Source organism: Pleurodeles waltl, chromosome 9 (assembly GCF_031143425.1).
Source record: "Pleurodeles waltl isolate 20211129_DDA chromosome 9, aPleWal1.hap1.20221129, whole genome shotgun sequence".
NCBI classification, from domain to species: domain Eukaryota; kingdom Metazoa; phylum Chordata; class Amphibia; order Caudata; family Salamandridae; genus Pleurodeles; species Pleurodeles waltl.
The window spans coordinates 1,013,319,141-1,013,332,224 of NC_090448.1; the positions used below are offsets into that span (position 1 = coordinate 1,013,319,141).

General features: G+C 46.9%; 1 protein-coding gene across 2 annotated transcripts in view; it reads right to left on the reverse strand.

Moving 5' to 3' along the window:
- Window positions 1-13,084, reverse strand: part of TOGARAM1 (TOG array regulator of axonemal microtubules 1) — a 489,673-nt gene that overhangs the window by 270,593 nt on the left and 205,996 nt on the right. The window lies entirely within an intron of this gene.

Consider the following 13,084-nt stretch of genomic DNA (forward strand, 5'->3'; position numbering starts at 1 on the left):
TCAAAGATTTAAAATGATACACAGACATCTAATAGTCGTAGGCCTTCATTATAACATTGGCAGTAAAAACCGCCTACCGCTGCGGTGAGGAGCGCCCAAATACAGTTGCCGCGGCTACCACCCATCTGCCAAATTATGACCGTAGCCGGAATTCCACCGGAAGGATGGCGGAATTCCGGCTGCGGCCATGCAGGCAGATTGCGGTAAGGTGGCGCTGCTGCCAGCAGGAACGCCACACCAGTAGACCGCCGCAGACAATATCATGACATGATACGGCCCAACTGTGTTCTGCTGGCAGTAGCGCCCCATCTCCTGCTGTAGGACCCCCTGGTAAGTCGGGTGCTCCGACAGTGGAGGGGGTGGGAGGTGTTTGTTGTGTGTGTGTGTGTGTGTGTGTGTGTGTGTGTATGTATGTTTGTGTGTGCATGTATGGACGTGTGGGAGCGTGTATGTTGTGTTGTGTGAATGCATGTGTGCATATATGTATGTAAGTATGTGTGGATGTGTGTGTGTGAATGGATGTATGCATGTGTGGATGGATGTGGATATGAGTGTGTATATGCGTGTGTTTGTTGGTGCGTGAAGGTGCATGTATGTCGTGGGGGGGGGGGGGGTCAGGAGAGGGAGGGAGGTAGTGGGGAAAAACCTGGGGAGGGAGGGCAGGGAAGATCCCCATCACTGACAGGAAAGGAATTCCCTGTCACTGATAGTGCCTACCGCCATGGTTCGTTGCGGAAGGAAGCCACGAAAACCATGGCGGTAGGCAGGGTCATAATCCCACTGGCGTCTAGTGACAGCCGCCTGGCTGGAAACTGAAGTCTCCTGCCAGGCGGCTGTTACCGCCATGGCGGAGTGGTACATAGGCGGTTTGGCTTGAGCCAAATTGCCAATGTCGTAATATGGGGAAAAGTACCGTCCCGCCTGTTGGCAGTACTTTTCTCCATTTTACCGCTGTCCGTCAGGGTTGTAATGAGGGCCTTTATTTCTTTATAGTGCTGACTGATATAAAAAAGATACAGAGAAAGTAAATTTGATGAAAAGCTAAATACGACTCACCGGAGTCCTTGGATGGGAGTCAATAACTCCACATACTAACAACCAGCCAACACATATAATAACACTCAACTGTAACTAGAACCACAACTGAGTTTTTATAGTGTCAGAAGTGGGTAGTGATGGGGAGCACACCAGTGTAGCAAAGCTGACCTATCCTCCCTGGCCACATTTGAGTGAAGATTAATATCAAGAATAAATTATTTGACTTGCTGGCAACATTCAACTGTATTTGACAGAGATACGGGGGGGGGGGGGGGGGAGTAATTATTTCAACATGTACTTTTATTTCAGGTTAGTTCTACTTTATTGTACCATCACTAATTGCTAGGCTTCAGTGAATACTGTGACATGCATTTTCCAGAATTCAGAAGTGCTGGCCCTCCAAATCAGTGAAAGCAAGACATTTAAGTGGCAATATTCAGTTGTACCGTAACCCATTAACAGCAAGCTGAGAGCTAACATAAACAAGAGTAACATGGGTAATATTCTCATGTCATTCTTTAGCAAGGGTGTTACCACACTATTGTCTCTGGCTCTTTACATGCAATGAGAAATGTGAAAAAAGCTACATTTAACTGCACAGTTCTCACTTAGGTTGGGTACAAAGCTATAGGTTTCTTGGGAATATGCAGAAATATTCTAATTCTTTCACAGATTGTAAAGCACCCTTTCACTACCCCAGGATATTGGGAGCTCATATTCGCTCCAAGAAGTGTTAAGCAAAATGTTGACAAAACAGCACATTTTAAGGACAATGTCCAGCTGAGAATGGCCAATCTTACAAGCTCATACAGCACTGCTACCTCCCAAGTTTCGGGAACTCTCAAGGCTGAATCAGAATTCAAGACTACAGGTTGGCAATTCAGACAACAGTGATGTCACAAAGGTTTATTAATATATTGAGGATGAAAGTCCTTCACACAAGTAATTAAAACATAGATACCAAAAGTGTCCTTTGGCATCAAGCAAACAATATGAGCAGTGAGCCTCAAGTTCAGCTTGAATTATCACTCACAGATACATATTTTAAAATCTTAAAATACAATGATTTGTCCTCAAAACATCAGCATGAAAGTTTATGAAAACGCATATATTTTGCTAAACAATACAAGACTTGTGCGGCTTTAAAGGGCCTGTTTTTCTGTCCATCCCAGTGTCCTACCATTTCACCCCACTGCATTTCCCCCACCGATAGTTTCCAGAAAGCTGAGATGATAGGACTTTATGGCTTAGCATATTTTACACTTTATGCTTCCCCTCCTATAAGCACATATCACTTTATACAGTTAAGGGTGGGGTTTGTTAAGATCTGTGCCATGCCGAGCAGTACAGCAATACTTTGAACTAGCAGCGATGAGTGAAACTAATTGGTATGTGGAAGTAGGCATCCTTCAGATCGAATTCAGTCATGAAGTCACCTTGCTACAGTAGACGGATTACATCTTGCAGAATGACCATGTGGAAATTTTCTAAGAGGATGTCCTTGTTGAGTATGTGCCTTAGCGACTTACCCTTAAGTTTAGTAAGTACACCCCTTTGCCACTGCTCTGGTTATGCTGCTCTCTTGAGAAAGATTGCCTGAACCTCTTATCGTTCTTTTGCTCACCATGCCACCCCAATTTAGACCCAGCCCTATGCAAATCAGTCTTGACCCTGTTCCTCATGGGAACAGTCCAGCCCGAACTGCCAGGCCAGGTCCTCGCTGGACCGGAAACAAGCATCCTGGGACCGGTTTCAGGGTTTCACCCTTCATCAGTGTGATGCTATTAATTGTGTTTGACCAATGACTGTTTCACCACTGCGCATATTAGTTGCTCAATGTTCACCAGTAGCACATTATGGGGGTCATTCTGACCCCGGCGGGCGGCGGTCTCCACCCGCCTGGCGGGAACCGCCATTTGGCCGCACCACGGTCAAAAGACCGCTGGTGCCATTCCGACTTTCCCGCCGGCCCAGCGGGAAAGAGGCCTGCAACACTGAAGCCGGCTCCGAATGGAGCCGGCGGTGTTGCAGGTGTGCGACGGGTGCAGTTGCACCCGTCGCGCTTTTCACTGTGCTAGGCAGACAGTGAAAAGCCTGCTGGGGCCCTGTTAGGGGGCCCCTAGACACCCGTTACCGCCAGCCTCTTTCTGGCGGTGACAACCGCCAGAAACAGGCTAGCGGTAAGGGGGTCAGAATCCCCATGGCGGCGCTGCTTGCAGCGCCGCCATGGCGGATTCGCCCAGCCGGGGGATATCCGGCGGGAAACCGCCGGACCCAGTTTTCTGACCGCGGCTCTACCGCCGCGGTCAGAATGGGCAGGGAAGCACCGCCAGCCTGTTGGCGGTGCTTCCGTCATTCGCAGCCCTGGCGGTCTTAGACCGCCAGCGTCGGAATGACCCCCTATATGTGTTTTATTCAGTTTAGCTGCCTATTGGCTTTAACATGGAGTTAGCCATTACATTTTGTATCCAGTTCAGCTGCCTATTGGCTTTGACAAGATATTAGACATTACATTTGATATTTAGGTTAGCTGCCTATTGGCTTTTACATGGCATTAGCCATTACATTCTCTATTCAGCTTAGCTGCCTATTGGCTTTGACATGACATTAGACATTACATTTGATATTTAGGTTAGCTGTCTATTGGCTTTAACGTGGGGTTAGACATTGCAGTTGAGACATTGCAGATGTGCTGTGTTTTTCCAAGCTGTGTTTTTACACAAGATTGACCAAGCTGTTTTCTTCACACCAGACCTTAGCTGATAAGAGCACGTAGATTTTGTGTTTACCTCGCAATCCAGTCTGACAACGGGGAGCTCAGGAGAATTGGCCTCTCTCCAAGGTTCTTCGGCTCTCACACTGAGTTTGCTTTGAAGGATGACTCTGGGATACGGGGAGATAGATTTAAATCTGCTTGACTTCAGACAGGAACTAGACGTCAGTTGTCTGCCTCCCGTTTGGGTGGAGAATCTCTTTCTCGCAGTTGACCGGAGTAATCAACTTGCAGACCCCAGAAAGATGAAGCCGAGTATAGGCCCTACCGCCTTGCCCATACGGTGATGAATTTTGACTTTTATGCTTTGCTTTGAAGTTATGAAATGATATAATCACATCTATTTGCTGTGTACATTGCAATTGAGATGTACTTTGATATATTTTGCTTTCATTGCTGCGACTACTTTTGAACGTGTGCTTCCAATCTACTAATTTCGTCTCTCAGGAACTTGTGGGTGGGGAATTAATAACAATAAATGTCTTCTTTAAACTCAGAAGTGCATTCCAGAGAGGTTCTGTAAGCTCGGTTATGAGATAAGAGGGAAAGCAGAACAATCAGCCAGGCTAGCTTGAATCCAGTGGCATAGTGAGCCTGGGACCCACATCTGGGCATACCCGGCGCACTTATGGTGGCAAAAGCAAAGCAAAACACAAATGATGGACGGAATGCGGAACCAATCAAACATTCACCCCCAGTCACAGATCTGGGTTTAACCCATCGTTCTTTTGCTCACCATGCCACCCCAGTTTAGACCCAGCCATATGCAAATCAGTGTTGACCCTGTTCCTCATGGGAACATCCCAGCCTGAACTGCCAGGCCAGGTCCTCCCTGGACCGGAAACAAGCATCCTGGGACCAGTTTCAGGGTTTCACCCTTCATCAGCCAGGCTAGCTTGAATCCAGTGGCATAGTGAGCCCAGGACCCACGTCTGGGCATACCTGGCGCACTTATGGCAGCAAAAACAAAACACAAATGATGGACGGAATGCAGAACCAATCAAACAGTCACCCCCAGTCACAGATGGTATGCCCAGACGTGGGGCCCTTGCTCCCCATGCCACTGGAGTCAAGCTAGCCTTGTTGATTAAGGATGATACCCTGAAACCGGTCCTAGGATGCTTGTTTCCAGTCCAGAGAGGACTTGGCTTGGCAGATCGGGCTGGACTGTTTCCATGGCGAACAAGGTCAAGACTGATTTGCATATAGCTGGGTCCAAACTGGAAAGGCATGGGTGGCAAAAAAAACGATGGATGTAGGCCCAGATCTCTGTACTGGGAGTGAATGTTTGACATTGTTCAGCATTCCGTCCATCACTTGTTCTTTTTGTATTTGCTGCCCCAAATGGGAAGGGTATGCTCAGACTTGGGTCCCTTGCTCCCCATGCCACTGGAGTCAAGCTAGCCTGGCTGATGAAGGGTGATACCCTGATAACGGTCCTAGGATGCTTGTTTCCAGTCCAGAAAGGACTTGGCTTGCCAGTTCGGGCTGGACTGTTCCCATGGGGAACAGGGTCAAGACTGATTTGCATATAGTTGGGTCCAAACTGGAAAGGCATGGGTGGCAAAAAAACGATGGATTTAGGCCCAGATCTCTGTACTGGGGGTGAATGTTTGACATTGTTCAGCATTCTGTCCATCATTTGTTCTTTTTGTAATTACTGGATTTTGAGCTGCAGAATCGCCCGCGTTGTGGGAGACTAAGGGGGTCATTCTGACCCCGGCGGTCTTAGACCGCCGGGGCCAGGGTCGGCGGGAGCACCGCCGACAGGCCGGCGGTGCCCCGCAGGGCATTCTGACCGCGGCGGTAAAGCCGCGGTCGGACCGGCAACACTGGCGGTCTCCCGCCAGTGTACCGCCGCCCTTTTGAATCCTCCAAGGCGGCGCAGCTAGCTGCGCCGCCAAGGGGATTCCGACCCCCCCTACCACCATCCAGTTCCCGGCGGTCTGCCCGCCGGGAACCGGATGGCGGTAGGGGGGGTCGCGGGGCCCCAGGGGGCCCCTGCAGTGCCCATGCCACTGGCATGGGCACTGCAAGGGCCCCCGTAAGAGGGCCCCAACAAGTATTTCACTGTCTGCTTGGCAGACAGTGAAATACGCGACGGGAACAACAGCACCCGTCGCACCTTCCCACTCCGCCGGCTCGATTACAAGCCGGCATCCTCGTGGGAAGGGAGTTTTTCCCTGGGCTGGCGGGCGGTCTTTTGGCGACCGCCCGCCAGCCCAGGGAAAAACTTAGAATACCCTCCGCGGTCTTTCGACCGCGGAGCGGTATTTCGGAGGGGGGAACTCTGGCGGGCGGCCTCCGCCGCCCGTCAGGGTCAGAATGACCCCCTAAGTCTAACCCACTGCAGGAGACATCTGTCGCTCCAATCCGGGTTTTGCTCTGGCTAACTAGCAGTGACTCATCTCTACCCAAGGATGGTGATGACTGGGCAGCTGAGCGCATGACATACTTGGTTTCTCAGGAAAGTCGTGGTCACTCAGGTCTCATCCGTTTCTGTCATTTACAATCCAGTCTCATATATAATTGACAAACAGAAGCAGTATATGTTTCAATAATGAATTTAATAAAACAACTGCATCTTAGATAGCAAAGCGTGAGCTGCAATAACCAGGACGACAACATGACTGTATTAAAATTATTACGAGAAGAGTGAAGCACAAAAACAACGCTATCATATTGTCACTATAATCGATGGGCTAATCTCTACCTAGGTTATGATCAAGCACAGCATGTTAAGCTCTAATTCTGCCCTTCAGGTTCCCCTGGGAAGACATCAACCCTCATACCTGAGCAAAGGCCTGCGGTCTGCATTAGCATCTGTAGCAAAGCATTCGGCAATCAGCATACAGTTGTGGTTCACTGGCTGGAATCTCCCTCTAACGTGTAAGGGACAAGGAAGTGTTTTTCTAACAACACAACTGATGTTATGAGAAAATGTCCCTACATAAGGATGAGTATTTTCTACAAATGTTGAAGACTAAACTTCTACCATGTTCACTGGCAATGTACCGGGCTATAGCCTTCGAAGAAGCACAGAGTGATCAAGAATGTCTTGTCTGAGAACAGAGTGCTGGCCTAGGCAAAAACAGTTAGATAAACGGAAAATAAAACAAGACCGTAAAAATGGTTATTGTAACAATAATAAGACGAAGCTGAATAAAATATATCTAGGTTAAAGTGCACAGTGGTCCAGTGTGTTAAAATAACGTGCATGGTGCTATAACTAAAATGGCTACACACCCTTAAGAGCATTGGGAGGAACTGAATGATGGGTTGGGTGTTAGACAATATTTCAACCAGGACATCGTCTTCATCCTGGAAATCCTGAACATCAATTTTATTATTTGTGGCAGCCCTGTCTAGGACCTTGTGGCATGTAGTAGTGTCATTCCCAGGGCTCCGAGTCACAGGGTGCATCACAGGATTCAACTGGATTCAGTGGGCTGTCCTCTCAACTGGAAGATTGTGGTGGCCCCTCCAGTGAATAGTGACATGAGGTGGTGGAGGTAGGGGAGGACGAAGGTGAGAAGCAGTGATGGGGTTAGGGCCTCTGTCGTTATATCCCTTGTGCTTTGGAGGTGAAGGGTATTCCAAATTGATTTGCTCCTCAGATCAACTCTCTCTTCCTTGTAAGAGTCGGCTGAGGGGTTCGGGAGCAGCTTGGTGGAGAGTCTCAATGCCTGCTTGTGGATAAAGAGACGCTTCTGACAAGCATCTAACTCCTTCTGAAGGTGTTGGAGAATGGGCTGCTCTAAATCTTTGGAGTTCTGTCAACTGAATTGTTGTGGCCACATGTATCTTTGGGGTAGCCTGGGCCTTAGGAGTCAAGTTCTTCTGTGCCAATGGTATTTTCAGTGCTTGTGGTGGCTTTTGTGCGATAGCGGTCTCTGTGCTAATGCTGGTTTTGGTGCAGGAACTGGGGATCCTGATGGCTCCGGAAGGGCCCACAGCTTGTGCAAGTCTTATTTGGCTGGAGAGGGGACTACCATAGGCTCAGAAGGGTTCTGTCAGTGTCGACCATGGCCGAAAGGAAGTGGCAGCACTGTTTTGAGACTCTGGGATCTACACTGGACCCCTCCGACCCCCGCCTTGCCACCAACCACAACTGTAGCAGCGCTCTGCCTGCCCATGTGGTCGCTTTGAGGCCATGGATTGTGTGTGGTGCCAACCATACTCAAAGATGAAGTTTTCCACACCTGTGGAGCTTCAGGAGCATGCTGTTCCCAATTGGATTTAGAGAGTAACCTCGCCTTTGATCTGGACTGGACCAGGTGGCCTCTGATGGACCAGCCTCTTTCTTCGCCTCTATATGTTGGTAACCAAAGATGTTATTGGACTTCTGCCTCTGCCCATCTCTGCTTGTATTGGTACCGAAAAGTCTTCAACCGGAAGGTGAGGCAGGCCTCGCATGAGTCATGCTTGGGGAAAAGGCAGAGATTGCAGACTTGATGGTGTTTGGTCCAAGGGAACTTTGAGTAGCACTGTGGGTATTATTCCAACATTGCCCTGGCATTCTCATTGGCTGGGTTCCAGGAACAATGGGAGAAAAGCCCTGTGAGTGAGCAAAGAACCTAAGGCATAGGCTATAAGATAAACCAGGTCCTCGGTGTTCGATCAAAAAAAGAAGTGGGATTGTGCATCTAGTTCAGTTATTCCACAGCACAGGACTTGAGTAATAAGCGCTGTTGGACGATGAATGTGGAGCCATACTGGTACCCGCCCGCACCAGAGATAGCAGAAAAGAACAAGTTACTTACCTTCAGTAACGCTTTTTCTGGTGGATACAGTAGCTACCTGCGGATTCCTCACCTTATGAATTCTCCCAAAGCGCCAGCATTAGCCAGAAATTATTTGCTAAATCTCCATGTCGATGAGGACATCATAATAGCACGGCTCCGCACGTGACTCCATCTGACATCATCGGAGCCATAAGAAGTCCTCGCCGGTGTGCTGTCGTCAGTTTCACCACTTTTTTACTGTGCCTTCGGGGCGAATACAAACATCACAAGCACATGTGTCAACTCAATACATACAAATTTTATTATATATATATATATATATATATATATATATATATATATGGAAAATGTCACTTACCCAGTGTACATCTGTTTGTCGCATGTTCTGCTGCAGATTTACATGCTATGCATATTCTGCCATCTAGTGTTGGGCTCGGAGTGTTAAAAGTTGTTTTTCTCCGAAGAAGTGTTTTCAAATCACGGATCGAGTGACTCCCCTTCGGCTCCATTGCGCATGGGCATCGACTCCATGTTAGATTGTTTTCCAGCAGAGGGTAAGGTAGGAGTGATAGAGTATAAAGAAAAGAGATGTCCAGGCAAATGGAATATATATATATATATATATATATATATACATATACATATATATACATATATACACACACACACACATACATATGTACAAATGAATGTGTAACTTAAAAGGCTACAGGCTTTCGGGGAGGTGGGAGGGAGCATGTGAATCTGCAGCGGAGCATGCCACGAACAGATGTACACTGGGTAAGTGACATTTTCCGTTCGATGGCATGTGTATCTGCAGATACACATGCTATGCATAGATTACAAAGCATTTTTGCCTCCCATAGGCGGTGGTTAGCCTGTAGGATTTGAAGTTGTTTGAAATAGTGTTCTTAGTACACCCTGTCCTACTGTGGCCTGTTGTGTTGGTAATACATCTACATAGTAATGCTTGGTAAATGTATGGGGTGTTGACCAAGTGGCTGCTTTACAGATTTCTGCCATTGGTATGTTCCCTAAGAAAGCCATTGTAGCCCCTTTTTTCCTGGCGGAATGTGCTTTAGGTGTTACTAATAGCTGCCTCTTAGCTTTTAGGTAACATGTTTGGATGCATTTTACTATCCATCTAGCTAGCCCTTAATTTGAGATAGGGTTACCAGTATGTGGTCTCTAAAATGCCACAAATAATCATTTATGAAAACCAAACAGTTTAGTTCTAGCAATGTAATACATTATAGCTCTTTTAATGTCCAATGTATGCAGGGCTCTTTCTGCTGCAGAGACTGGCAGTGGAAGGAAGACTGGCAGTTCCACTGTTTGATTGATATGAAACAGTGATATCACCTTTGGTAGAACTTTTAGGTTTGTTTGAAGTACAACTTTATGTTTGTGTACTTGTAAGAACGGTTCTTGAATAGTGAAAAGGTTGGATTTCACTAACTCTTCTTAATGAAGTAATTGCAACTAGGAATGCAACTTTCCATGTTAGGTATTGAATATGACATGAATGCATAGGTTCAAATGGTGGAGCCATGAGCCGTGTGGGTACTATGTTTCGATTCCACGAAGGCACTGGAGGTGTTCTTGGTGGAACAATGCGTTTTAATCCTTCTATGAAGGCTTTGCTAACAGGGACCCTAAATAGAGAGGTGTGTTGTATATTTTGCAAATACGCAGAAATCGCAGTGAGATGTATTTTGATGGATGAGAAGGCTAAATTAGCTTTTTGCAGCTGAAGCAAGTAACTTACAATGTCTTGTATTGACACTGAAAGAGGGGCAATCTGTTTAGATTGACAGTAAAACACAAACCTTTTCCATTTGTTTGCATAACACTGCCTGGTAGTCGGTTTTCTTGCTTGTTTAATTACTTCCGTGCATTCTGCTGGAAGGTGTAGATATCCAAACTCTAAGATTTCAGGAGCCAAATCGCTAGATTGAGTATTTTGGGATCTGGATGGCTGATCAGTTGCTTGTTTTGTGTTAACAGATCTGGTCTGTTGGGGAGTTTGATGTGTGGTACCACTGACAGATCTAACAGTGTTGTGTACCAAGGTTGTCGTGCCCAAGTTGGTGCTATTAGTATTAGTTTGAGTTTGTTTTGACTCAATTTGTTTACTAGATACGGAAGGAGTGGGAGAGGGGGAAAAGCGTAAGCAAATATCCCTGACCAACTCATCCATAACGCATTGCCCTTGGAGTGAGGCTGTGGGTACCTGGATGCGAAGTTTTGGCATTTTGCGTTTTCTTTTGTTGCAAATAGGTCTATTTGCGGTGTTCCCCATTTTTGGAAGTAAGTTTGTAGTATCTGGGGATGAATCTCCCATTCGTGGATTTGTTGGTGATCGACAGATTGTCGGCTAGCTGGTTTTGAATTCCTGGGATGTATTGCGCTATTAGGCGAATGTGATTGTGAATCGCCCAATGCCAAATCTTCTGTGCTAAGAGACACAGTTGAGATGAGTGTGTGCCTCCCTGTTTGTTTAAGTAATATATTGTTGTCATGTTGTCTGTTTTGACAAGAATGTGTTTGTGGGCTATTAGCAGCTGGAATGATTTCAACGCTAGAAACACTGCTAGTAGTTCTAACTGATTTATATGAAGTTGTTTCGGCTGAGTGTCCCATTGTCCCTGGATGCTGTGTTGGTTGAGGTGTGCTCCCCACCCTACCATGGAAGCATCTGTTGTGATCACGTATTGAGGCACTGGATCTTGGAAAGGCCGCCTTGATTTAAATTTACATGATTCCACCACTGAAGCGAGGTGTGTGTTTGGCGGTCTATCAACACTAGATCTTGAAGTTGACCCTGTGCTTGTGTCCATTGTGTTGGTAGGCACTGTTGTAAGGGCCGCATGTGTAATCTTGCGTTTGGGACAATGGCTATGCATGAGGATATCATGCCTAGTAGTTTCATCACTAATTTTACCTGATACTTTTGGTTTGGGTGCATGCTTTGTATTACGTTTTGGAATGCTTGTACCCTTTGTAGACTTGGGGTGGCAATCCCTTTTTTTGTGTTGATTGTTGCTTCTAAGTATTGTTGTATTTGACACGGCTGTAAGTGTGATTTTTGGTAGTTTAGTGAGAAACCCAGTTTGTGAAGGGTTTCTATGAGAGTATTTTGTGTGTTGAAGACACTGTTCTGTTTTTTCGGCTCCGAAGCCACTTTTTTGTGTTTCGGTTTTCCGATTTCTCGGTGTCGACTCATCTCGGTGCCAGTCTCTCGATGTCGAGATTGTTCTGATCCGGTGTCTCGGGGCTGAGTCTTTTCTGTGCCGGTATCTCGACCGGAGTCGGATGACTTCGACACATGTGTGCCCTTTTTCGATGCCGATGGACGGTCACCGATTTTTTGGGTTAAGCCATGGCCTGCCGGCAGTGGAGTCCCCTAGGCTCTGATGATTTTAACGTGAGTTTTGGCCAGGGCTGTTCTACTCACGGTTTTCAGCGTCTGTTCTGTTTCGGCCTCGTCCGAGTCAGCAATGGAGAAGGTTTCTTCTTCCTCCAAGTCGTGGTGTCCTGACGGCGCCGATGCCATTTGAAGCCTTCTCGATCTTCGGTCCCTCAGTGTTTTCCTCGATCGAAACGCTTGACAGGCCTCAAAGGTATCCTCTTTGTGTTCGGGAGACAAACACAAATTACAGACCAAATGTTGATCTGTGTAAGGATACTTGTTGTGGCATTCGGGGCAGAAGCGGAATGGGGTCCGTTCCATTAGGTCTTGAAGACGCACGTGGTCGGGCCGACCAGGCCCCGCCGGGGAATCGAAACCCCGAAGGGCCACCGGAGCTCTTCAAAATTCGGTGTCGATCTGTGCTAACTAACCCGATACCGAACGCAAACAATACCGTCAAATTTTTCCAATATCTAAGTAACTTTCCGAACCGAAACACGGAGCGAAGAGGAACACGTCCGAACCTGATGGCGGAAAGAAAACAAACAATCTAAGATGAAGTCGACGCCCATGCGCAATGGAGCCGAAATGGGAGGAGTCCCTCGATCTCGTGACTCGAAAAGACTTCTTCGAAGAAAAACAACTTGTAACACTCCGAGCCCAACACTAGATGGGGGGATATGCACAGCATGTGTATCTGCAGCTACACATGTTTACGTAATGCGTATGGTTTTGACACTGCGTATGACTGTTTGATTTTATTAGCCAATCGTCTAGATATGGAAAGCCATGTGTGAACACCCTTGGAGCTGTTATTCCGAAGGGTAACACTTTGAACTGATAGTGCTTTCCTTGAATGACAAACCTGAGATATTTTCTGTGTGCTGGATGGATGGTTATATGAAAATACGCATCCTTGAGGTCTAATGTTGCCATAAAATCGTGTTTTTGAAGTAGTGGGATAACATCTTGGAGAGTTACCATGTGAAAGTGTTCTGGCAGGATGTAAAGGTTGAGGGTCCTGAGATCTAATATTGGCCTTAGGGTGCCATCCTTTTTGGGAATCAGGAAGTATAGTAAGTAAACTCCTGTCCCTATTTGATTTTGTGGCATGGG